Raw genomic sequence first — 27,250 nt, forward strand, 5'->3', positions numbered from 1 at the left:
AGATTCTACAATTGGCAGTGTGGAGTTTGACAGGGGCATCTGGTTGAGTAGAGGGCTCTCTAACAAGGTTGTTTCCACCCTTTTAGGCAGTAGGAAAGCTACAACAGCCAGGAAATATAATAGAGTGTGGAATATCTTTGCTTCCTTTCTAGGGTCTAGCCCTGATCCATTTAAACCTCCAGAAATACCTAAAGTTTTAGACTTCTTGCAGGCAGGGTTAGACAAGGGACTCAAAGCCTCCACCCTAAAAGTACAGGTATCCGCCTTGAGCTATTTTTTCGACTATCAGTTAGCAATGCATCCTTGGGTCAAACGTTTTCTTTCTGCCGCAGCCAGAATCCATCCTTCTGTAAGGCCTCTTTCCCCTCCATGGGATTTAAACAGGGTCTTGACAGCCCTAACCGATAAGCCATTTGAGCCCTTGTTAGAGATCCCAATTGACATCCTGTCCATTAAAATGGCTTTTCTACTGGCAATCACCTCTGCTAGGAGGGTCTCGGAGATCCAAGCCTTCTCTGCACATCCACCATATACTGTCATCCAGGACAATCAAGTAGTAATTAGGCCCCTGCCTTCCTTCCTTCCCAAAGTTGTCTCAGATTTTCACAGGAGCCAGGACATTGTGTTGCCTTCCTTTTTTCCTAACCCCTCCAATAGCAGGGAAAAAAGTTTGCATTCCTTGGACGTTAAAAGATGCTTGTTAGTTTACCTGGATGTTACGTCTTCATGGAGGAAAGACGAGAACCTTCTTGTCCAGTTTTTAGGGAAGAATAGGGGTAAAAAAGCATCCTGCGGGGTTATTGCCAGATGGGTAAAGAAGGCCATAACAAGGGCTTACATCTCCTTGGGTCTTTCCCCTCCTTCTGGGTTCGGGGCCCATTCTACTCGGGCAGTGTCTACTTCATGGGCTGAAAGAGCTGATGTGTCCTTAGCTCAGATTTGTAGGGCAGCTACGTGGAGTTCCCCACATACCTTTCTCAGACATTATAGGTTGCAGCTCCATTCTGACGCCTCATTTGGGCAGAAGGTCCTGCAGGCCGTAGCCCCCCCCTAGACTCTACTTATAGTCTATCTCGCACTGGGTGCCGTCATGGGTGAGGGGAAAACAACATTACTTACCGGTAATCGTTTTTCTCGATACCCATGACGGCACCCGATAGTTCCCTCCCCATATATAGATACAGATACGGATACATTTATAAAAATATATAAAGTATCAGTCAGGTCTATATGAAGTAATATAGATTTAAAAAAAAAAAAAAAAAAAAAAAAAAAAGAAAGAATAAGAGGGTCTTTAATCCCTTATCACTTCTCTCCGGAGAACAATTTATTTCTTCCACTGGTGTTGGGTGGAGGTGTGTCCTTTTTATCTTCTCAGGTTTCCTGTCCTGATGGGAGGTCCTGAGTCGCACTGGGTGCCGTCATGGGTATCGAGAAAAACGATTACCGGTAAGTAATGTTGTTTTCTGTTCACGTAGCCATATGAGGGCTTGTCTTTTGCGATATGAGGTACACTTTGTAATTCCACAATTTACTATTGCATACAATATAGTGGGGACCTGGAAACATTTCAAATAGAGTCAAATTGGGGAGGAGAAAATGCAGTTTGTTTTGTTTTTACAGCATTCCCTATTCTGTAAAACTGACCTGTTAGGGCTCATGCACACAAACGTATTTTCTTTCCGTGCCCGTTCCTTTTTTTTTTTTTTTGCAAACCGAATGCGGAACCCTTCATTTCAATGGGTCACAAAAAAACGGAAGTTTCCGTATGTCCGTATTTGTTACGCAAAAAAATAGACCATGTCCTATTATTGTCCGTATTATGGACAAGGACAGTACTGTTCTATTAGGGGCCAGCTGTTCCGTTCCGCAAAATACTGAATGCATACGGACATCATCGGTATCTTTTGAGGATCCGTTTTTTGCCAACCACAAAATACATATATTCGTGTGCATGAACCCTTAGTTTCATTCTCGAGGTCAGTACAATTATGATGATGCCACATATGTATAGTTTTTCTTGGGTTTTAATACTGAAAAAAAATAAAAACCTTGAAAAAAATGAGATTTCTTTTCAACGCCATATTGTGACTCCAATAACTTTTTTGTAGTTATTTATATGGAGCTGTTCCATTTGACTTTTCAGTGGTGTTCAAGACGGATCCGTTTTGGCTATGTTACAGATAATACAAACTGATCCGTTCGGAACAGATGCAGACGTTTGTATTATCTGAACGGATCCGTCTGTGCAGATCAATGACAGATCCGCACCAAACGCGAGTGTGAAAGTAGCTTAAAGAGGACCTTTCACTAGAATAGAAAATGTAAACTAAGTATACAGACATGGAGAGCGGCGCCCAGGGATCTCCCTGCACTTAGTATTAACCCTGGGCGCCGCTCCGTTCTCCCGGTATAGGCCCCGGTAGCTTCATATGTTCGGCTCAACTGGGTGGAGCCTGTCGTCGTCTCCTTCTCCCAGGCTGTAGCGCTGGCCAATCGCAGCGCTCAGCTCATAGCCTGAGAGAAAAAAAACCTCTCAGGCTATAAGCTGAGCGCTGCGATTGGCCAGCGCTACAGCCTGGGAGAAGGAGACGCCGGCAGGCTCCACTGGGTGGAGCCTAACATATGAAGATACCGGAGGCTATACCGGGAGAACGGAGCTGCGCCCAGGGATAATAGTAAGTGCAGGGGGATCCCTGGGCGCCGCTCTACATGTCTGTATACTTAGTTTAGATTTTTTATTCTAGTGAAAGGTCCTCTTTAACTTGTGTCTACAGCGTACACCTGAAGTGGTAAGAGACACTGCGCTGTACACCACTACACATGCAGCCCCAGGATCAGCGCTATCCCATGTCCTCCTAAGGCCCCTTTCACACGAGAGAGTTTTCTGCGCAGGTGCAAGGCGTGACGTGAACGCATAGCACCCGCACTGAATCCTCACCCATTCATTTCAATGGGTCTGTGTACATAAGCGTTTTTTTTTTTTCATGCTTCAGTTCTGCATTGTGTGAAAAACGCAGCATGTTCTATATTCTGTGTTTTTCACGCAGCCCTGGCCCCATAGAAGTGAATGGGGCTTCACTGAAAAACGCATTCACTGATGGTTGCTAAGAAATGTGGTTTGTAAACCTTCAGTTTTTTTTTATCACGCGCGTGAAAAGCGCATTGCGCCCACGTGGAAAAAAACTGAACGCAATCACAGACAAAACTGACTGACCTGGCTTGCAAAATGGTGCGAGTTTCAGTGAACGAACCCTGAACGCATCCAGAGCCAATCCGTCACGCTCGTGTGAAAGAGGCCTAAGGCTCTAGATTTTGTGGTTGGACAGTGGGGCAGTGACTGGAAAGCTGATTCCCAGCTCCGTAAAGTAGGAATTATTTATTTGTTATTGAATTCGTGACCCCGGCCTGAACCTGAAATATTTGGTGGATGCTGTAACCCTCCAGGAGGTTACACAGGGGCTGACTATTTGCTAAAACGTTTGTGTTTTAAAAAATGAGTTTAAAAATAAAAAGGCTATTGAGGTTAACGTTGCCAAACTGGATATTGTTAGCAGATTTTAAGAACGATTTTTTTTCCTATATGATTTTGACATGTTAAACCTTTGTATATGCTCATATAAAATTTGAGGCGTTCAGAGGTGAAATATGGCCACATATAAGCCTGTGTGTCGTATTATGGCTTGGGGGGTTGTACCGGGCACATGAGCTTTAGGCTTATTGCACACGACCGTATGGCTTTTTCAGTGTTTTGCGGTCCGTTTTTCACAGATCCGTTGTTCCGTTTTTTGTTTCCGTTGTGTTTTCGTTTTTGTTCAGTTTTTCCGTTCGGCATATACAGTATACAGTAATTACATAGATAAAATTGGGCTGGGCATAACATTTTCAATACATGGTTCAGCAAAGAACGGAAACGGAAGACATACGGATGCATTTCCGTATGTGTTCCGTTTTTTTTGCGGACCCATTGACTTGAATGGAGCCACGGAACGTGATTTGCGGGCAATAATAGGACATGTTCTATGTTAAAACGGAACGGAAAAACGGAAATACGGAAACGGAATGCATACGGAGTACATTCCGTTTTTTTTGCGGAACCATTGAAATGAATGGTTCCGTATACGGACCGCAAAAAACGGCCAGTAAACGGGAAAAAAAAAACGGCCGTGTGCAGGAGGCCTTAGTCACGGTATGGCCACACATAGCAGATTCTCTGAATTAGATTTACCTATATTTTGCTGCAAAATCGGCTTCGAACCAAGTCTGCATGGCTAGTTTCACACCTGCAGTAAATCTATTCGGCAGGCTGTTCTAGGAACGGAACAGCCTGCCAGAGTTTGCCATATCCGGCCCATCCTGATACTGATGTTCACCATCAGGCCCCGTTGACTGTAATGGGATTCGGCTGGCATCTGGCCGCTTTCCGGCATGCACGCATCGGTTTGGAAACCAAACAAGCTGGAAACCAAACGAATCCCTGCCGGATCCCTATTCTAGTCAGTGGGCTGTGGCGGTGCACAGCCAGAGCTAGGCCAGATAGGGTGTTCCTCTCTCCATCCTGCTGGATACATTTACGCCAGGTGTGGAATTAGCCTTATTTGGTGCGGATTTTCTGTGGATTTCATCCTGTGCATAAATTGACATGCTGCGTATTGAATATCCAAAATACAGGTCAAATTAGAGTGCAGACTTTTTTCCAAGCCTGATGAGCTTCAATAACTCTTCTTATGAGGTCCTTAGAAATCTCCTGTGTTTGGCCTCATGCACACGACCGTGGTGTGTTTTGTGGTCCGCAAAACACGCATGGCGTCTGTGCGCGTTCCTCAATTTGCGGACCAGCATGGACAGCCTTTAATATAAATGCTTATTCTTGTCTGAAAAGCGCGGACAAGAATAGGACATGCTATATTTTTTTGTGGGGCCACGGAACGGTGCAACGGATGCGGACAGCACATTGGCTCGGATGCGGATCAAAACAACGGCTGTGTGCATGAGGTCTTTGTGTCATGATACACTTCCACAAAAGCGGTGAATGTCATACTTTGGCCTCAAAACACAGGCACCGACCATGTTTATTATGACTGTTTTATTTTTTCCTTCTATAACAATGTCCTGTCCTTGTCAGCAAAAGTACAGTGTTATTTTTTATTTTTGCAAGACTACGCCACGTAAATGCGGATGCGAACTCCAGCTGTTGTGCTGTATGCATTTTTTTTGTAGCTCAATTGAAATAAATGGGTCGGCATCCGATCTGCTTAACCCCTTAAGGACCGGGCTCATTTTCACCTTAAGGACCAGGCCATTTTTTGCAAATCTGACCAGTGTCACTTTAAGTGCTCATAACTTTAAAACGCTTTGACTTATCCAGGCCATTCTGAGATTGTTTTTTCGTCACATATTGTACTTCATGACACTGGTAAAATGAAGTCAAAAAAATTATTTTTTTTGCACAAAAAAATACCTAATTTACCAAAAATTTGAAAAAAATTAGCAAATTTCAAAGTTTCAGTTTCTCTACTTCTGTAATACATAGTAATACCCCAAAAAATTGTGATGACTTTACATTCCCCATATGTCTACTTCATGTTTGAATTGTTTTGGGAATGATATTTTATTTTTTGGGGATGTTATAAGGCTTAGAAGTTTAGAAGCAAATCTTGAAATTTTTCAGAAATTTACAAAAACTCAATTTTTAGCGACCAGTTCAGGTCTCAAGTCACTTTGCGAGGCTTACATAATAGAAACCACCCAAAAATGACCCCATCTAAGAAACTACACCCCTCAAGGTATTCAAAACTGATTTTGCATACATTGTTAACCCTTTAGGTGTTGCACAAGAGTTATTGGCAAATGGGGAGGAAATTTGAGAATTTCATATTTTTGTCAAATTTTTCATTTTAACCCATTTTTTCCACTAACAAAGCAAGGGTTAACAGCCAAACAAGATTGTATCTTTATTGCCCTGACTCTGCCGTTTACAGAAACACCCAATATGTGGCCGTAAACTACTGTACGGCCACACAGCGGGGCGTAGAGTGAAAGGTGCACCATATGGTTTTTGGAAGGCTGATTTTTATGGACTGGTTTTTTGACACCATGTCCCATTTGAAGCCCCCTGATGCACCCCAAGAGGAGAAACTCCCTAAAAGTGACCCCATCTAAGAAACTACACCCCTCAAGGTATTCAAAACTGATTTTACATACGTCGTTAACCCTTTAGGTGTTGCACAAGAGTTATTGGCAAATGGGGATGAAATTTGAGAATTTCATTTTTTTGCCTAATTTTCAATTTTAACCCATTTTTTCCACTAACAAAGCAAGGGTTAACAGCCAAACAAGATTGTATCTTTATTGCCCTGACTCTGCCGTTTACAGAAACACCCCATATGTGGCCGTAAACTACTGTACGGGCACACAGTAGGGCGTAGAGTGAAAGGTGCGCGGTTTGGTTTTTGGAAGCCAGATTTTGCTGGACTGGTTTTTTGACACCATGTCCCATTTGAAGCCCCCCTGATGCACCCCTAGAGTAGAAACTCCATAAAAGTGACCCCATCTAAGAAACTACACCCCTCAAGCTATTCAAAACTGATTTTACAAACTTTGTTAACCCTTTAGGTGTTGCACAAGATTTAATGGAAAATAGAGACACAATTTCAAAATTTCACATTTTTGGCAGATTTTCCATTTTAATATTTTTTTTCCAGTTACAAAGCAAGGGTTAACAGCCAAACACAACTCATTATTTATGGCCCTAATTCTGTAGTTTACAGAAACACCCCATATGTGGTCGTAAACCGCTGTACGGGCACACGGCAGGGCGCAGAAGGAAAGGAATTCCATACGGTTTTTGGAAGGCAGGTTTTGCTGGACTGTTTTTTTTGACACCATGTCCCATTTGAAGCCCCCCTGATGCACCCCTAGAGTAGAAACTCCAAAAAAGTGACCCCATTTTAGAAACTACGGGATAGGGTGGCAGTTTTGTTGGTACTAGTTTAGGGTACATATGATTTTTGGTTGCTCTATATTACACTTTTTGTGCAGCAAGGTAACAAGAAATAGCTTTTTTGGCACGTTTTTTTTTTTTGTTATTTACAACATTCATCTGACAGGTTAGATCATGTGGTCATTTTATAGAGCAGGTTGTCGCGGACGCGGCGATACCTAATATGTATACATTTTTTTTTATTTATGTAAGTTTTATACAATAACTTCATTTTTAAAACCAAAAAAATGTTTTAGTGTCTCCATATTCTAAGAGCCATAGTTTTTTCAGTTTTTGGGCGATTATCTTGAGTAGGGTCTCATTTTTTGCGGGATGAGATGACGGTTTGATTGGCACTATTTTGGGGTGCATATGATTTTTTGATCGCTTGCTATTACACTTTTTGTGACGTAAGATGGCAAAAAATGGCTTTTTTTACACTGTTTTTATTTTTATTTTTTTACGGTGGTCATCTGAGGGGTTAGGTCATGTGATATTTTTATAGAGCCGGTCGATACGGACGCGGCGATACCTAATATGTATACTTTTTTTTTATTTATGTAAGTTTTACAGAATGAGTTCATTTTTGAAAAAAAAAAAATCATGTTTTAGTGTCTCCATAGTCTAAGAGCCATAGTTTTTTCAGCTTTTGGGCGATTATCTTGAGTAGGGTCTCATTTTTTGCGGGATGAGATGACGGTTTGATTGGTACTATTTTGGCGTACATGCGACTTTTTTGATCACTTTTATTACCTTTTTTGGGAAGTAAGGTGGGCAAAATTTCAATTTTCTCATAGTTTTTATTTTTTTATTTTTATGGCGTTCACCGTGCGGGGAAAGTAACATGACCATTTTATAGATCAGGTCGTTACGGACGCGGCGATACCTAATATGTGTAGTTTATTTTATTTTTTTAATTTTTATTCAGTGATAAATGTTTTTTTTTTTATCTTAACTTTTTTCACTTTTTTTTACATTTTTGTGACCCAGACCCACTTGGTTCTTGAAGATCCAGTGGGTCTGGTGTCTGTATAATACAGTACAGAACAATATATATTGTTCTGTACTGTATTTTACTTACACTGACAGATCTGTGCTTTTAGCACAGATCTGTTCAGCACCATGGACAGCAGGACGCCTGAGCAGGCGTCCTGTTGCCATGGGAACCTTCCCCGTCTGCTCAGAACTTCGCAGACGGGGAAGGGTAAGGACGGGGCTGAGGGGGGCTCTCTGGGGGCTCTCTCCCTCTCCATCGGGGGGCTGCAAAGCCACAGCAGCCCCCCGATGGAGAGGGAGGGAGCTCCCTGACCAATGACAGTTAACTTTTTCCATACAGCGGTCCGTACGGACCGCGGTATGGAAAGGGTTAAACGGCTGACATCTTCACAGATGTCAGCCGTTTATACCAGGGTGCCAGCAATGTGCTGGCACCCTGGTATACCCACTAGAAGCCAACGATCGTTCATGGGGAGGCGGGCGGGGGATCGCGATCCCGCCTGCCGCACCGCCCGCCTCCCGCAACGCCCCCACCGCCTGCGACACCCCCCCCGCACCACCCTCCGGCATAAAATCGTGCAGGGGTGCAGGGGGGGGTGAAAAATAATGATTTTAGCCACTCTAAAGTTTCTGATCCCCGCGGTCAGGGACCGCGGCGATCAGAAACTGCAAAAAGCGCAGCAAACCGCAGGTCTGAATTGACCTGCGGTTTGCTGCGATCGCCGATACGGGGGGTCAAATGACCCCCCCCTGCGTTGTTACGGGATGCCGGCTGAATGATTTCAGCCGGCGTCCCGTTCCGATTAACCCCTGCGGCGCCGGAATTCCGAATTTAAGTCAGGACGTACCTGTACGCCCTTGGTCCTTAAGGACTCGGGAAATAGGGCGTACCGGTACGCCCTGCGTCCTTAAGGGGTTAAAAATGCAGATCTGATGCGGGAAAAAAAATTGTCATGAGGCCTTTACTAGATCCATGTTCTTTAAATAAAAGAGGTCTCCTGATTGTCACCCTACTGATTGAAAACACTTGACTCTAATTTCCCCTTCAAATTGTACCCATGTAGGGATACAGTTGTAGAATGAGCAGTTCTTTTATAGGTGGTGAATATGTGCATGTTCCTAATGCTGCACGCACGCGGCCTTGATTTTGGTCCGCATCCGATTCACATTTTTTGCTGATCGGATGGTGGCCCATTCATTTCAGTGGGGCCGCAAAAGATGCAGTCAGCACACTGTGTGCTGTTCGCAGCTGTACGTCCCTTCTGCGGCCCCACAAAAACAATAACACATGTCCTATTGTCCGTTTTGCAGACTAGAATAGGCAGTTCTAACCAAGGGCAGGACATAGCGATCCGCAAAATCCGTGTTTTACAAATCCGCAGTTTGGGGACTGCAAAAAACGTCTACGGCCATATATATGAGGCCCAATGTATGTGTTTTTTTTTTTTTTTTTTTTCTTTGGAATATAATTACCAGATTTGATTTGAATTATTGGATGCAGTTTGTGAACCCTTCAAAATTTTCACACACGTCCTAAATACATCAAATATGTATTTAGTAGATAAAGATAACCAAATGAATTTAATTGACCATTTATTTAATTTAATAAAAATGATCCAGTATAACATTCCCATGAGGGGCAAAAGTATGTGAACCCTTGCTTTCAGTATTTGTTGTGACCCCCTTGTGCAGCCACATAAGCTGCCCGCTTACGGTCCTTCCATAATTGGATTAAGGTCTGGATTTTGACTTGGCCATTACAGAACTTTAACTTTATTCTTCCTTGACCATTCTTTGGTAGAACGACTTGTTTGCTTAGGGTCATTGTCTTGCTGTATGACCCACATTCTCTTGAGAGTCAGCTCACAGACAGATGTCCTTACATTTTCCTTTACAATTTTCTGGTATAATGCAGTATGCAAGAATCCATTGTTCCATGAATGATGCAAGATGTCCTGGCCCAGATGCAGCAAAACAGGCATAAACCATACTAGCACCACTATGTTTCACAGATGGGATGGGGTGTTTATGCTGCAATGCAGTGTTTTCCTTTTTCCAAATTAAATTCTTCTCATTTAAATAAAAAAAAGTTCTATTTTCGTCTCTTCTGTCCACAAAACATCCCTCCCATAGCGTTCTGGCTTGTCCAGGTGGTGATTAGCAACCATAGATGGTCAGCAATGTTCTTTTTAGAGAGTAGTGGCTTTCTCCTTGCAATCCTGCCATACACACCATTGTTGTACAGTGATGGTGGACTCATTAACATTAGCTAAGGCTACTTTCACACTTGCGGCAGAGAGATCCGGCAAGCAGTTCCGTCGCCGGAACTGCCTGCCGGATCAGGCAAAATGTATGCTAACTGATGGCATTAGTAAGACTGATCAGGATCCTGATCAGTCTTAAAAATGCCTGATCAGTCGAAAAAATGCATTGAAATGCCGGATCCGTCTTTCCGGTGTCATCCGGCAAAAACGGATCCGGCATTTATTTTTTCACCTTTTTTTCAGTCTGCGCATGCGCATACCGGAAGGACGGATCCGGCATTCCGGTATTCTGAATGCCGGATCCGGCACTAATACATTCCTATGGGAAAAAATGCCTGATCCGGCATTCAGGCAAGTCTTCAGTTTTTTTAGCCGGAGATAAAACCGTAGCATGCTACGGTTTTCTCTTTTGCCTGATCAGTCAAAACGACTGAACTGAAGACATACTGATGCAAACTGAACGGATTACTCTCCATTCAGAATGCATGGGGACATACCTGATCAGTTCTTTTCCGGTATAGAGCCCCTGTGACTGAACTCTATGCCGGAAAAGAACAACGCAAGTGTGAAAGTAGCCTAATGTGAGAGAGGCATTTGGTTGCTAGAGGTTACCTTGGGTTCCTTTTGTGATCTCGCAGACTGACACGCCTTGCTCTTGGCATGCTCTTTGATGGTTGACCACTCCTGGGGAGGGAAATAATGGTCTTGAATTTTCAAAATTTTTACCCAATCTGTCTTACCATGGATTGGCGATGTCTAAACTCTTTAGACATGGTTTTGTAACCTAGCCTGATGAGCTTCAACAACTCTTCTTCTGAGGTCCTGCGAAATCTCCTTTGTTCGTGCCATGATACATTTCCAGATACTCTAATCTCAAAACTGTAAAACACCAGCCGTGTGCATGCTGCCATTTTATTTTTCCTTTCTATAGAAATGTCCTATCCTTATCAGGAAAACAGACAAGTATGGAACAGTTTTGCGGGACAGCACATGATGTGCTGTCTGCATTTTATGCAGCCCCAGTGAAATGAATGGACCAGCATCCTATCTGCTATTAAATGAGGATTAGTTGAAGGGAAAAAAGTACAATTGTGGGCATTAAGCCTTTGCTAGACCCATGTTCTTTAACCCTTTCCCGTCCAGCGCTGGCCGGGTCTTTAAAGATGGCGTCCGCTCCTGAGTGGAGCGGGTGCCATAGCCGCGGGTGGCCTGCTGTTTCTTATAGCAGACACCCGCGGCTAATTTCCGCAACGGCAGTAATGCTGATCGCGGACATTTAACCCCTCAGATGCCGTGGTCAAGCGTGCGCTTCCGGTAATGCTCCGGCTCCCCTGTGCGGCGATCGGAGGAGCCGCAGCTTGTGTGCAGCAGCCCCTGTCTTTGTGAATGACAGGAGGCTGCTGCATAGTATTTCCTATGGAGCACTTGCCTGTAATAGGGCTCCATAGGAAACGAGCAATTTTCTCATAAACTCCAATGCTAGTGCATTGGGGTCTATGAGAATAGCAATCTAATAATTGCTTGTTATAGTTACCTATGGGAACTATAAAAAAAAAAAAAAAAAGTGTTTTAAAAAAAAAAAAAATGAAAAAAAAAACCCCATTCAAATCACTCCCCTTTTCCCAAAATAAAAATAAAAGAACTAAAAAATATATTCCCCACCCCAGTGCCATCCGTTCTCCCCCACCCCAGTGCCATCAGCTCCCCCTCCAATGCCACCAGCTTCCCCAATGCCATCAGTTCCCCCACTTCCCCTCCAATGCCTCTAGCTCTCCCATGTCATCAGTTGCTCCCCCTCTCAGTGCCACCAGCTCCCCCAATGCCATCAGTGCCCAGCCGCAGCGCCAGTGAACTAAAATGTCCTGACGATGTGTGTACGTCAGGATCCAGTGCAGCGTTGTGCGAGCAGGCGGGTGACCACGAATAGCAAGCTCTTCACTCCCACTCTGTGGTCACATGGCACAAACGAATCATCGTTTTTTTTTTTTTCCGCGTTAATCGATTATTCGAGTAATCGTTTCAGCCCTACCGCCAACTCACACCTGAATATACTCCCTTTGATTGAAAACACATGACTAATTTCACCTTCCGATTATCTACTATCCTACAAGGTTCGCATTCTTTTGCCACTGAGACTTATTATTTGATCATTTTCCTCAATAAATAAATGACCAAGTCCTACTATTTTGTTTGATTTGGTTATGTTTATCTACCTGTGTGAAAATATGATGCGGTTTTGGGTCACATTTATGTAGAAATATGCAAAATTCTGAAGGGTTTAAAAACTTTCAAGCACCACTGTATAGTCTCGAGTAGTCCCGGAGCCTCGTACCTCCTTGTGCCTGGGGCATCTTAGAACAACATAAATAAATACTTTTGGCTAGTTTATTTTTTACTGCGCATTAGAAGGAATGATTAAGCCAAGACGTTCATTGATCCCTGAGCTCTGGAAGTCATTCTCTGAGCAGTTTATGTACTATCCTAAATCTGCATGGAGTCGTTTAGCCACCGAGTGTTTTATACACTCCCCTGCCAGTTTATGCATGGCTTTTGAAGTACAGGATGTGAAATCTGCTGGTTTATTATCGTAAAGTGTTATAACTCGGCAGTAATTATTAGTACATTTTAGATTCTATCAAGTCTAATAAAACGGCTGATATCTGCTCAATGAAGAGCTTTGTGACCGCGTTCGTACATGGGGAGACCAGACCATAGTGCTGTAGTTGAGGATACATCCACTAATCCACAGAGTGCACGTGTGTGTGTGTGTGGGGGGGTATTATTTAAGGAAATGGACCACATCTAAGCCCCATATTAAACATTGTGGCATCATGCCTTCCTAATGTGTATAAATTCAGAGAGCCATTTTTGTCTCTATACCCATTAGGTCATTTTTTTCATATTTGCATTGTGCGTAGAATACAATGGTGCTATTGTGCATGAATTTTTATATACGTGGTAGGCTTTTGTGATCTATTAGTACTCATTTAAACTTTGTTTAATTATAATATAATGGAAATTCTATATTTCTGTAACTGGAATTTAATTAAAGTGATTTAACACAGCAGCACCTGGTATTTAGCATTAATAAATGCGTGTCCTTCGACCTTTCTTTCCAGGCAATTGCAATTATTAATGTTCTGTCTAGATAGATATGATATCCGATTTCAATCAAAGGCAGCAATTAAGTGGATGCCTCATTTAAATACATAGTGTGTATAATTAGTAGACACACTTGTTGTAGTTTGGGCCTCTGCCACATTGACAAAAAGCGGTGCTCTAAATCATGGTTCTTCACTGACCTTTGCCCCCAAGTTCATAGTAATAGGAAATAAGTGTTATTACATGGAGCAAAGGGTCAGTATGAGACATGGGCTAATTGTTTATGGCTTAATTGACAAATTAAATTTATTACTTTTAATTGAATTTTTTTTTTTTGTATTATCGCAATGTTTTTTTTAAATTTTATTTAGTTTTTCATAAATTGTAGGCAAAGTCTCATCTGACTAAGCTAAACTTCCGTATTGTGCTGGCTTATTTAGGGCCCATTCAGACGACCGTATGAATGGCTCGGCATCCGTTCTGCAATCTTGCAAAACGGTTGTGGACCCATTTATTTTAATGGGGCCGCAAAAGATGCGGACAGCACACCGTGTGCTGTCCACATCCCTAGTTTGGTTCCCGCGGCCTCGCAAACAAGATGGAGCATGTCTTATTTTTGTCTGCAATTATGGACAAGAGTAGCCATTTTCTATCATAGTGCCAGCCATGTGCGGTCCGATAAACACTACAGCCATCGGAATGGGCCTCAAGGCTAGGTTCACATCTGCGTCCTTAACGGGGAACAGACTGCCAGAATTCCCTGTATCTGTCCCAAAGCCGGCCCACACGCTGGTAAGCTGCCGGATCTCCACCAGATCCTATTACAGGGAATGGGGATCCGGCGTGTGCGGTGGTATCCGGCTAGTTGCAGAGCCGCTAGCTGTAATGGCAGCACCCCTAGTGCTCCTAGATGATCATTTCCAAATATTTAAACATTTTTCTCAGGAATGTGGGCACATATGCTATGAACATGGGACCAACACAGATGCCTTCAGCTGCCAAGTGCCCATATAACAGGTCAGCCAGGTTCATAGGTGCAGCTCAGTGGTTAGCACTTGTGCCTTTCAATGCTGGAGTCCTGGGTTCGAATTCAACCAAGGACAACATCTGCATGAAGTTTGTATGTTCTCCCCATGTTTGTGTGGGTTTCCTCCGGGTTCTCCTGTTTCCTCCCACACTCCAAAGACTCATAGGCAACGTAGATTGTGAGCCACGCTGGGGACAGCCCATGCCAATGTGCTGCGGAATATGTCAGCGCTATATAAATGATTAGAATAAATAGGTACAAATCTGCTGACAGATCCTTCTTTTTTTTTTTTTTTAAGGAAAGAATCTTTGTACCATCTGCATCATGTGCATACAGGACAGTAGACTCCGAGTCATGCTTGAACTCGCAGCATCTTAAATCACCATGATGTAGTGAGTTTGGGTCAGCCAAGCCACTGTAAGGCTCCATTCACACGTCCGCAATGGTGGTCCGCATCTGTTCGCAATTGTGCAGACCCATTCATTCTCTATGGGGACGGAATGGATGCGGACAGCACACAGTGTGCTGTCCGCATCCGCGTTTCTGGAGCGTGCCGCCGATCTTCTGGTCCGCGGCTCTGGAAAAAAAATAGAACATGTCCTATTCTTGTCTGCAATTGCGGACAAGAATAGGCAGTTCTATATAGCGCTGACATATTCCGCAGCGTTTTACAGACATTCGCATCCAACTGTCCCCAATGGGGCTCACAATCTAAGGTCCCTATCAGTATGTCTTTGGAGTGTGGGAGGAAACCGGAGAACCCGGAGAGAACAGACAAACTAGGATTTACATGAGGGCCACTTGCATCGGTAACATTTCGGTATACTTTTTCATTAGCATTTGATGCAGGAACTGAAATACGGTCCCGTTGAAATGCAAGAAGTGGGGTGATGGGCCCTGTATCATATAATGGTGACTGTTTGGGAACAAACTTGAGTAAGTGCTTTAGTGTATTATTATCAAGACACTTCCCAGGACTGAAACCCTGAACATAGTTTGGCAGGTTATGTTTGCTGGTGTTGAGTAAGACGGCCTCTGGACTAATGAATGGTATGTGAGGAATGGAGGAGATAGTGCACATCCAGGATTCCAGAGCGATAAGGAGCATGAGGTGTAGGCCAGTAAAACCTTCACTTATTAAAGGGCAGGAGGTGGCCGCAAAATGCATTTGTAGAAGTTACAAATCGATGCTCATGGGAGTTATAGCTTTTAACTGACTTTCAGCGTCTTTGCATTAATTGCTATTATTTATAATAATAATTTAATTTATGTCAAATCCAACACATGGGGTGAAATGACTGACGGCTAAATCTTGAAAGTTTCCCTCATTGGCCCTAAAGGTAATGAATTATCGAGCAGACCATAAGAAGAATTAATTACCGTACTTCTCTACAGTCCACAGTCATATTGTGCTTTCATAAAGGGCTGAATATTCCACCAAACCAAGTCATTTCTTTGTATTTCATGGGGGTCTTGCAACCCAGTGCATCCGGACCATTCTGCAATTAATACAGCTGACCATAAAATATTAAGGTACATGCCTGTGCGTGTGTCTAGAATGGCTCATTAATATTTCAACTATTGTGCAAAGAGGAAAACCTTTGTAAGCCATTTCTATTCTGTGTCTAGTCAGGTTGAGATCCACTTCAGTGGCTAGAAAGTGATCACGAAGGTTATGGGGCACATGGCTGACCTGTAAAGGGTTACAGCACCAGAGTATCAAGTGTTCCCAAAACAAAGTGGTGCAGTTTTACTGGTGGGTTGGCAGCCAGGTTTGCCAACCGTCCTAAAAATTTCTGAACAGTCCATAAAAGCAGGCAATTTTTTTTCCTGTTGGTGGAAAAAAAAAAATAGATGTCCACAGTGCTGCACCTCCATACATCTCCTCCCTCATCTCCGTCTACCACCCTACTCGTGCTCTCCGTTCTGTTAGCGACCTAAGATTAACATCCTCCATAATTCGTACCTCTCACTCCCGTCTTCAAGACTTTTCTCTCAAGCTGCACCTACTCTCTGGAATACTCTGCCCCGGAATTTTGGGTCAATTCACATCTTCACCTTCAAACGTGCCTGAAAAACACATCTTTTCAGGCAGGCTTATCAAGCTACCTAAAATGACTTTTCCCTGACTAAACCTCTCCCCATCAACTCCTCTGGGCTAAATGCGATCCCCTAGCAGTCCCAAACCCGAAGCAGATCGTCCTGCACCATGACCACTCCTGTCAGTTCAATAATGGCTCGAATCCTACTTATCACAATAAATTACCTTTTATGTGTCACCCCCAATTCCTCATAGATTGTAAGCTCTTGCGAGCATGGCCCTGACTCCTGGTGTTTCAGTTGTATATTAGCCAGTTACTTTTGTTTTGTACATGAACCTATGAATTTGTAAAGCAATGCGGGATATGGTGGCGCTATACAAATAAATATTATTATTATTATTATCATTATGTTTGTTTTTTCTTCTTTTTTTTTTTTTTATTAAAGTTGGTGGTACTTGACCAGATTATTTTAGTGGTAACTATTATTTTACAGCTTAAGGGCTCATGCACACGACCGTATGCCCTCCGAGACATACGGTCCGTAAGCAAGCCAAATGTCCCAGTGCGGCATACATCGTGCGCACGACATCATAGGTTCTTAGGAGTGCGCCCTGCGGGCGTCCCGATGCGCACAGCATCAGAGTAACCTATGATGCTGTGCTCTCCCGTGTGCACGATATATGCAGCTCCGGGACATATGGCCCGCTCACGGACCGTATGTTTTGGAGGGCATATGGTCGTGTGCATGAGCCCTAAAGTAAATGCTGGTAATGAGTTCTTATCAGTATATCGAGCTGTAGACATGTATTACTTATTATTATAATTTATTACAGTTTTCCAATTTGTCTGTACAAAATGTTGGCTGTCCTTGATTTTTGGATAAGTTGTCTAACAAAGAGAAAACTGTGGTTGGCCGCTATGATAACAATGTGAACAAAGTGGCCCAAAAACAAGAAATAAAGGACACCAAAATGCTTTCATGTAAAAAATAAAACCGTATAACATAACATTTGCTCATGTCACTAAGGGCCACGTGGAGTCCCACATACGGTGGGCTTGTGTGAAAGGGATAACAGACAAATAAACGTAAAGTCTCCCAGGATGCCTCATTGTTGGCCATATCAGAAGCCCCTCACATCCCCTGTCTACTCAGCGCCACTAAGCTAGGAAACAAAATCCCTGACACCATCTCTTATCCCTTAGGGGTAGGTTCACATTTGCATCAGGCCTCATGCACACGGCCGTGGCCGTATTGCGGGTCCGCAATATGCGGGCACTGGCTGTGTGCTCGCCGCATCACGGATTCGGGCCCATTCACCTGAACATGTTCTCTTTTTTGGCGGTGCGGACGGATCACGGACCTATTCAAGTTGAATGGGCCTCGATCCGTCCCGGTCGCCGCACGGATGTTGCCCGTGCATTGGGGACCGCAAGTTGTGGTCCCCAATGCACGGAACGGCTGCACAATGGCCTTGTGCATGAGGCTTTAAATGGATCCAGCAGAGAACAGCCAGGTGGAGTTCACCGCATCCAGCCTAGCCGCATACTGCCGTTCACCACAGGAACTCCTAGACTATAATGGTATCTGGCTGGATCAGTTAAGTGGAGATGTGAAACTACCTTTAGCTGGCAGCCCATGTCCATCTTATCATATAAGACCGGGACTGTGTAAAGCTCTCGTCCGTCTTCCCCTCAATTAAAAATATACTGTAAAAAAGAATATATGTGTGTAATATATATATATATATATATATATATATAATTTTTTTTACTTAGCCACACTAAATGTAAATTATTTCCCTTCATTAACGATGACACATTTATTTGTTTTGCTTTGGTATAGGGATCGACCGATTATCGGTTTGGCCGATATTGAGGATTTTGAACGTTATCGGCATCTATTTTGCCGATATACCGATAACGTATTGGGAACACAGAACGCGCTGCTCTCAGCGCGTTCTGTGTTCCCTCCGCAGCACAGGGGAGAAGGAAGCAGTGTCTCCTCCCCCTGTGCTGCTGCTGCCGCTGCCTCCAATGACAGGACGGAAGACAAGAGGAGGGGAGGGGCTGTGGCCGCTGCGCCACCAATGAAGATGAGTCTTTCATTAATTCAAATACAGGAGGCGGGAGCTGGCTGCAGAATCACATAGCCAGCTCCCGACCTCTATGAACGGCAGCTGCGGTCCGCGGTAGTTAACCTCTTAGGTGCCGCGGATCGCAGCTACCGCTCATAGAGGTCGGGAGCCGGCTATGTGATTCTGCAGCCAGCTCCCGCCTCCTGTATGTGAAAGAGAGGTATCTTCATTGGTGGCGCAGTGCGCCCCCCCCCTCAAGCCCCCTAGTATTAATCATTGGTGGCGCAGTGCTCCCCCCACCCCCATCCCAATAGTAAAAACATTGGTGGCGCAGTGCGCCCCCCCCCTCAAGCCCCCTAGTATTAGTCATTGGTGGCGCAGTGCGCCCCCCACCCCCATCCCAATAGTAAAAACATTGGTGGCGCAGTGCGCCCCCCCCCCCCCAGTTCTAATCATTGGTGGCAGTGGCCACAGGATCCCCTCTCCCCTGCTCCTCCGATCGGAGCCCCAGCAGTGTAAGCCTGGGGCTCCGATCGGTTACCATGGCAGCCAGGACGCTATTGAAGCCCTGGCTGCCATAGTCAGCTCCATGCTGCTGTGTGCACAGAGCACAGGGCAGCAGAGATCTATCAGGGTGAATGGGACAAGAGTTCTAGTCCCTAAGGGGGCTAAAAGTTAGTAAAAAAAAAAAAAAACACAAAAATATTAAGTATAAATAAAAAAGATTTACAAAAAAAATAAAATAATACACGTTAACAATAAACATTAATTTTCAGCAGATTTGTGTAGGAATTTTTTTTTTTTCCTCAAAAATAAAAATACCCAGAATATCGGTATAAATTATCGGCTATCGGCCTGAAAGTTGACAAATTATCGGTATCGGCCCTAAAAAATCAATATCGGTCGATCCCTATGTAGTAGTATAAGGCTTTATGGTCCATGTTGTGCTATTCAGCATCGTCTACGCATGCACTGGTAGCGAAGATACTAGTGCAAGCGCAGATAATGTAATGTGGAGTCAATACAGTGGAGCCGTGTTACACGGAGTAGACTGTTTTGTTGCCTCCAGCAAGGGGATGGATGTGTTAGGCTGGGTTTTCATTTTCTGTTCCGCTCCGTTAGAGGCACAGAACAATGAAAATTATGGAAGGGCGTAAAACACAAAAAAAGTACGTGTCTATTCGGTGTCCATTTAGACCGGCTGTCTACAACGGCAGATTTATCACAGGGGCTCAGGCTGGATGAGAAACTCTCAGACAGATTTTTATGCTAAAAGATGCAATACTAGGCTGACATTTTTGGATGACTTTTTATTTTATTTTTTTACAATAAAAGTGCAAACTGTAAAAAAATAGTTTTAGCGTTCTGATTTACGCTTGAAGAATTTTGAAGGATTCAGTACTCAACCCATATAAGGTCCATAGGTCAGCTGAATGTTGTGTGATGACCTCTGTACCTTGAGTGTGTGCCAGAAATTCCAGCCATTTCATTGCCTGTGTAAAGGTGCTTCCTGAAATTAACTTTATGATATGCAGCCTCAATGATTTGCAAATGTAACATGCCAACCTGAATTATTCATATAATGGAGGACCTTGTACCTGTTACCCTTAGGCCTCTTTCACACGGGCGTCGCGTGTGAGGGCCGGATAGGATGCGGGTGCGTCGCGGGAAAATGCACGATTTTTCCGTGCGAGTGCAAAATGTTTTAATCCGTTTTGCATGCGCATGAGAAAAATCACCATGTTTGGTACACAGACCCGAATCGGACTTCTTCACAGAAGTTCGGTTTTGGGTTAGGTGTTGTGTAGATTTTATTATTTTTTCTTATAACATGGCTATAAGGGAAAATTATAGAATTCTTAATACAGAATGCTTAGTAAAATAGGGCTGGAGGGGTTAAAAAATAATAATAATAATTGAATTCACCTCATCCACTTGTTCGTGCAGCCGACTTCTCTTCTGTCTTCTTCTTTGATGCCCAGGAGGAAAAGGACCTGTGGTGACATCACTGCGCTCATCACATGGTCCATCACATGATCCATCACCATGGTAAAATTATTTAGCTTATTATTTTTTGAACCCCTCCATCCCTATTTTACTATGCATTCTCTATTCAGAATGCTATTATTTTCCCTTATAACCATGTTATATTATTTTCCCTTATGGAAAACGCCTCTTTTCCGCTGTGGAATCGGTGGCAGATTTCAGCCATGTGAACGTACCATCAAGAAGTTATTATACTGGTGGCAGCCCCCTTTATAGACAGTACAGCAGTGTGTGTTTGCTTTATTGCAGCTGCAATGAATAGAAGTCAGTGGTTGGGAAACTCTCAAAAGACCAGCGGCACATTTACACCGACTGAGCACGCAATAATCGACAGTGCCGATCCTTCCTAATAGTTGCCTGACGGATCCGTTATGTGGCCCATATACTTCTATCATGGCGGAATGTTTCCTAAAGGCTTCCGTGGTGCATTCCATCATAGAACTCCGGTATGGCCCCTGGTGACGGAATCCATAATGGAATTTCCAGAAAACCCGAACTTCAAAATATGGCGTTCGCTCATCACTATTCTCTATGGCATAGAGTTATCATTGCCAGGGCTGTCTGTCATGTATCCCCCAACCACAATGGATAGAAAGGCCCCTTTGCACTGCTCAATTGAGCAGATGAATATCTGGAGGCGTTCCTTCTCGACAATCGCCAGGAGATGGCTGCATTTTACTGTCCCCATACAGAATCATTGTTTTGGGTAGCAGAGCACAGTTTAGACAGAACAATCTGCTGCCAGCAAACTAACTTAGACGACAGCATACATGATCCAATTATCTGATGAATGAGCGCTTTTCTCGCTCATTGGTTAATCGCATGCACCTTTGCACTGTCAGATTATCGCTAGCGAGCACTCCTACGAACACTTGTTAGTGATGACCTGCCTGATGTTCAGGCAGTGGGCCTCAAAGGGTTTATCTGGGAAGTGATAATGATGACCTATCCTCAGGGATCAGAGCTCCGGTGAGCGCCGTGGGCTCCTGGCAACTTGCCAGTACGGCACCGTACATCGTATAGCAACTGTGCTTGGTATTGCAGCTCAGCCCCATTGACTTGAATAAAGGTTAAGCTGCAACTAGGCCATGTGACCATTGTATGGTGACGCTACTGGCCTAGAAAGAGGCCGCGGTGCTCACGGGGCGCCTGGCATCTTCTAACAGCTGATTGGTGGGGGTCCCGGGAGTCGGGATAGGTCATCGATATCTTTTCCCAGACAACATCTTTAACATATTCTATGATGCTTTACATATATTATCATCGTGTGCTATTCCCAGTGGAGCCCACAATCAAAATGGAAAGAGTTGCCCACTGGGCTGAGCCAAAGCGGCATGTTAAAATCGTAGAATAGGGAAACCCTCCTGTCGGGCGGAGAACTCTTGTCTGTGGTCAGCAATATGATCCTTGTGTGCACATCTCCAGACTATGGTTTCATTTGCCCATGTGAACTGGTATGTGTAATGTAGTCCACATATATTATCACTATTTTAGTTCTGCTGAAGTGTCATGGTGATGTGATACAGTAGATCTTATGGAATGCCGGTAGCAGGAAGAGATGTCAGGCCGGTCCTCCGTCTGAGTAATGTGTTTGCTTTTTGTCATGGTTTCTATTCTTACCTTGTCCGCGGGCTCACAGAGGATACTTCAGAAAGTACATAGTTTTCAGACAATATGGTCACTATGCCACAAGGCCGTTCTATATATGCAAACCTGTAATCGTTCCAGTTGAAAACTGGACTCGTCTGCCCCGTCCCCAGTTCACTCATACGATACCATATCAGTGTGCACATTGTGGAAATATGCAATAGCTGAAATGGCGTACAGACCACGCAGAAGGGTTGTTGTATCTGCGAGTAAAGCTTTTGCTGTCGGCTGCACATTTGCCATGCAGGGGGCGCTCTGCTGGGGAAATGTAGTATTTTACGTGTAATAAATGGATGGCTCACGACTGTTGCCGTAAAAGCCATTGCTTGGCTTACCAAGAAGGGAAACCCCTCATAGCGTATATATGGTATATGGACAGGTGTGACTGTGATTCTTCTAAAGTTTTTGTAGACTTTTATTGAATTAGGTGAAAAAGAGGAACATTGTTGTACCAGATGTTCCATACATGCAGGGTACAGTAGGAAATGCCAGTAACTATGCCGGCAGCAGATCATGTCTACATAGCAGCATCTGCAGCCGGTAAAGAAGAATTTATTTTTGCGGACTAATGATCTATATTACCTGATGAATGAGTGTTTCGCTTGCTCATCGGGTAATCGGATGCACTTTTACATCGCCAGATTTTCCCAAACAGTGGCGTAACTAGAAATGACTGGGCCCCTTCTGAGTTCGGGGCCCCAAGCCGGCTGCTCCCCTAAAGCTACGCCCCTGATCACCAATGAGCGTTCCTATTAGATGTGAGTGAAAAGATTCTATAGAATCAATTTTGTCGAATCAGCAGGGCTTATGTAAATGAAGAAGCTCTGATTGGACATATTGATTTTGTGGAATCTCTTCGCTCATCTCTAGTTGCTATGAACGCTTGTTAGAGATTTATCCTCGGGACTTTCGGCCCTTAAAGGGGTGTTCTCATTTCAACAAATAGCATTTATCATGTAGAGAAATTGTAATACAAGGCTCTTACTAATGTACTGTGATTTATACTTATTGCTTCCTTTGTTGGCTTGATTCATTTTTCCATCACATGCACTGCTTGTTTCCATGGTTACAACCACCCTGCAATCCAGTAGTGGCGGCCGTGCTTGCTCACTATGTCCCAGCAACCAGCGAGGTTTGCAGGGTGGTCGTAAACATGGAAACGAGAAGTGTATAATGTAAAGGAAAAAGGAAGCAATATGGATGATCACATTAAATTAGTAATTGCCTTGTATTAACTTTTTCCACATGATGAATGCCATTTGCTGGTGAGACACCCCCTTTAAAGAGGACCTTTCACCACTCCTGACATGCCTGATTTAATAGCTTCATGCATTCACTATGTAATAACTAATTCTGGAGCATCTATTCTTATGGCTCTATGTTGTACCATTCCTTTATTGTTCCTGATGGAAGTTATGAATGAATTGCTAGCAGTCTGCAGTAAGGGTACAGACAGAGGGGAGGTAACCAGTTGGGAAGGGGGGTGTACCTGCACAGACTCACACCAATCAGTGCTGCCATTTTCAGACTCTTAAGGTACACCCCCCCCCCCCCAACTGGTTACCTCCCCTCTCTACCCTTACTGCAGACTGCTAGCAATTCATTCATAACTTCTAGTAGAAATAATAAAGGAATGTCACAGCACAGAGCCATAGGAATAGATGTTCCAGAATTGTTATTACATGGTGAGTGCATGAAGCTATTACAACAGGTATGTCAGGAGTGGTAAAAAGTCCTCTTTTTAACCCCTTAAGGACTCAACCCTATTTCACCTTAAGGACTTGGCCATTTTTTGCAAATCTGACCAGTGTCACTTTAAGTGCTGATAACTTTAAAACACTTTGACTTATCCAGGCCATTCTGAGATTGTTTTTTTTGTCACATATTGTACTTCATGACACTGGTAAAATGAAGTAAAAAACAAATCATTTTTATTTATAAAAAAATACCAAATTTACCAAAAATTTGGGAAAAATTGCAAATTTTCAAGTTTCAATTTCTTTACTTCTATAATACATAGTAATACCTCCAAAAATTACTTTACATTCCCCATATGTCTACTTCATGTTTGGATCATTTTGGGAATGATATTTTATTTTTTGGGGCTGTTACAAGGCTTAGAAGTTTAAAAGCAAATCTTGAAATTTTTCTGACATTTTCAAAAAACCAATTTTTAGGGGCCAGTTCAGGTCTGAAGTCACTTTGCGAGGCTTACATAATAGAAACCACCCAAAAATGACCCCATTCTATAAACTACACCCCTCAAGGTATTTAAAACTGATTTTACAATTTTTGTTAACCCTTTAGGTGCTCCACAAGAGTTCTTGGCAAATGGAGATGAAATTTCAGATTTTAAATTTTTTGGCAAATTTTCCATTTTAATCCATTTTTCCCAGTAACAAAGCAAGGGTTAACAGCCAAACAAAACTCAATATTTATGGCCCTGATTCTGTAGTTTACGGAAACACCCCATATGTGGTCATAAACTGCTGTACGGGCACACGGCAGGGCGCAGAAGGAAAGGAATGCCATACGGTTTTTGGAAGGCAGATTTTGCTGGACAGTTTTTTTTTTTTTTTTTTTACACCACGTCCCATTTGAAGCCCCCCTGATGCGCCCCTAGAGTAGAAACTCCAAAAAAGTGACCCCATTTTAGAAACTACGGGATAGGGTGGCAGTATTGTTGGTACTAGTTTTTTGATTTTTGGTTGCTCTATATTACACTTTTTGAGAGGCAAGGTAACAATAAATAGCTGTTTTGGCACTGTTTTTTTTTGTTATTTACAACATTCATCTGACAGGTTAGATCATGTGATATTTTTATAGACCAGGTTGTCACGGATGCGGCGATACCTAATATGTATACTTTTTATTTATTTATGTAAGTTTTACACAATGATTTCTTTTTTCGAAACAAAAAAAATCATGTTTTTTTAGTGTTTCCATAGTCTGAGAGCCATAATTGTTTCAGTTTTTGGGCGATTACCTTGGGTAGGGTATGATTTTTGCGGGATGAGATGACTGTTTTATTGGCACTATTTTGGGGGGTGTGTGACTTTTTGATTGCTTGCTATTACACTTTTTGTGATGTAAGGTGACAAAAAACTGTTTATTTAGCACAGTTTTTTTATTTAAAATTTTTTACGCTGTTCATCTAAGGGGTTAGGTTATGTGATATTTTTATAGAGCTGGTCGATACGGACGCGGCGATACCTAATATGTATACTTTACTCTTTTTTTTAATGTAAGTTTTACACAATAATATTTTTAAAACAAAAAAAAATGACGTTTTAGTGTCTCCATATTCTGAGCCATAGTTTTTTTTTTATTTTTTGGGCGATTGTCTCAGTAGGGGCTCATTTTTTGCGGGATGAGGTGACTGTTAGATTGGTACTATTTTGGTGGGCAAACGCCTTTTTGATAGCTTGCTGTTGTACTTTTTGTGATGTAAGGTGACAAAAAAAAGGTTTATTTAGCACAGTTTTTTTTTTTTTTTTTTTTTACGGTGTTCATCTGAGGGGTTAGGTCATGTGATATGTTTATAGAGCTGGTCGATACGGACGCGGCGATACCTAATAGGTAAACTTTTTCTTTCCCTATTTTTTACCAATTTTTTTTTACTTTCTTTGTGGAAAATGACATTTTTGTTTATTTTTACTTGAAACTTAAAATTTTTTGGGGGAAAACTTTATTTTTTCTACTTTTTTTTTTTTTTTTACTTTATTTTTTTGTCCCACTTTGGGACTTCAACTTTTGGGGGTCTAATCCCTTTTACAATGCATTCCAATACTTCTGTATTGGAATGCATTGGCTGTATGAGTAATACTGTGTGTATAACTCATACAGCTTCCGGCCTGTGAGATCCAGGGGGCTGGATCTCACAGGCTCGTCACTGGAAGGCAGCGCAAATGCCTAAGGAAGGCATCGCGCTGCCTTCCATGCCATCGGGTCCCCCCTACAGCCGCATGGACCCGATGGCACCGCCAGATAAGGTAAAACCGCAAACCGCAGGTCTGAATTGACCTGTGGGGTGTGTGTCACATGACCCCCCCCGGCGTTGTGACAGGACATCCTGTTCCGATTAACCCCTGCCGCGATGCAATGTAATTTTAAACTTAGGACGTACCGGTACGCCCTGGGCCCTTAAGGACTCGGCAAACATGCCGTACCGGTACGTCCTAAGTCCTTAAGGGGTTAAGCTATCGGCTATCTATAACTAGCCCTAGATCTTCTTGCTGTTATCGCAGTCTACAGCAGCGGAGGCCAAATCCAGTCCGCAAGTGTACCAGTGTTTTTCAGTCCTCTTCACAAATTCCCAGCTGAAATATTTGGTTGTGTTTCACCCATACAGGTAACTAAATGTTGTTAGTAGATATTGAGGAACAAGATTGGCCACCATTGACCCACAGTATCAGACTGCTTTCAGTCAATCAGTATTTGGTCAGTGTTTGGAGCCAAAGCCAGGAGTGGAGGGTACACAGAGATGAGATATGATGGATAGATTGCTCCTTGTTCACAGTTGGTTATAGAAATCACTGGATAAATACTGACCGTGTAAAGCAGCCTTAAAGGAGTTGTATTACCTCACACATCAGTGGCATATCACTAGAATATGCCACCAATGCCAAATGGTTGCAGGTCCCACCTCTGGGATACGACCGTAGATGTAGTCACCGTTCACAGCTCTGTCATACTGGAGCTCTGGCAAGTATCAGCCAAGCAGCAATCACTTAGGAAAATATTGTATATAGCAGTTGATCATCCTGTAGATGCAGACTTGCATATAATTTCTGATGTGATGACTGTCCAGTCACTGTATTATCGTGGAAGATTATTGTCTAGGACCAATTAACGTCCTTGGGCCGGGTTCATACATAGCACGCCACATCTGTGATGCGTTCTCCCCCCCCCCACCCCCCCACAGTTTTCGGGAACAGTGTTTGGCATCAAAATGCAGCAAGGCCTCAGTGTGTGAGCCCGACATTATGTTTTTGGGATATTGGAGTAACACCAGAAGGAAGGCCATTATAAACGAGGAAAGAACACGCAAAATCCAAGCTTCTGCTCAT

The 27,250-nt window shown here is 43.2% G+C and overlaps 1 protein-coding gene across 1 annotated transcript in view; it reads left to right on the top strand.

Moving 5' to 3' along the window:
- The window catches only part of WWC2 (WW and C2 domain containing 2), a 204,032-nt gene that overhangs the window by 32,820 nt on the left and 143,962 nt on the right, over positions 1-27,250 (top strand). The window lies entirely within an intron of this gene.

The sequence above is a fragment of the Bufo bufo genome, chromosome 2 (genome assembly GCF_905171765.1).
Source record: "Bufo bufo chromosome 2, aBufBuf1.1, whole genome shotgun sequence".
In the NCBI taxonomy this organism is placed as follows: domain Eukaryota; kingdom Metazoa; phylum Chordata; class Amphibia; order Anura; family Bufonidae; genus Bufo; species Bufo bufo.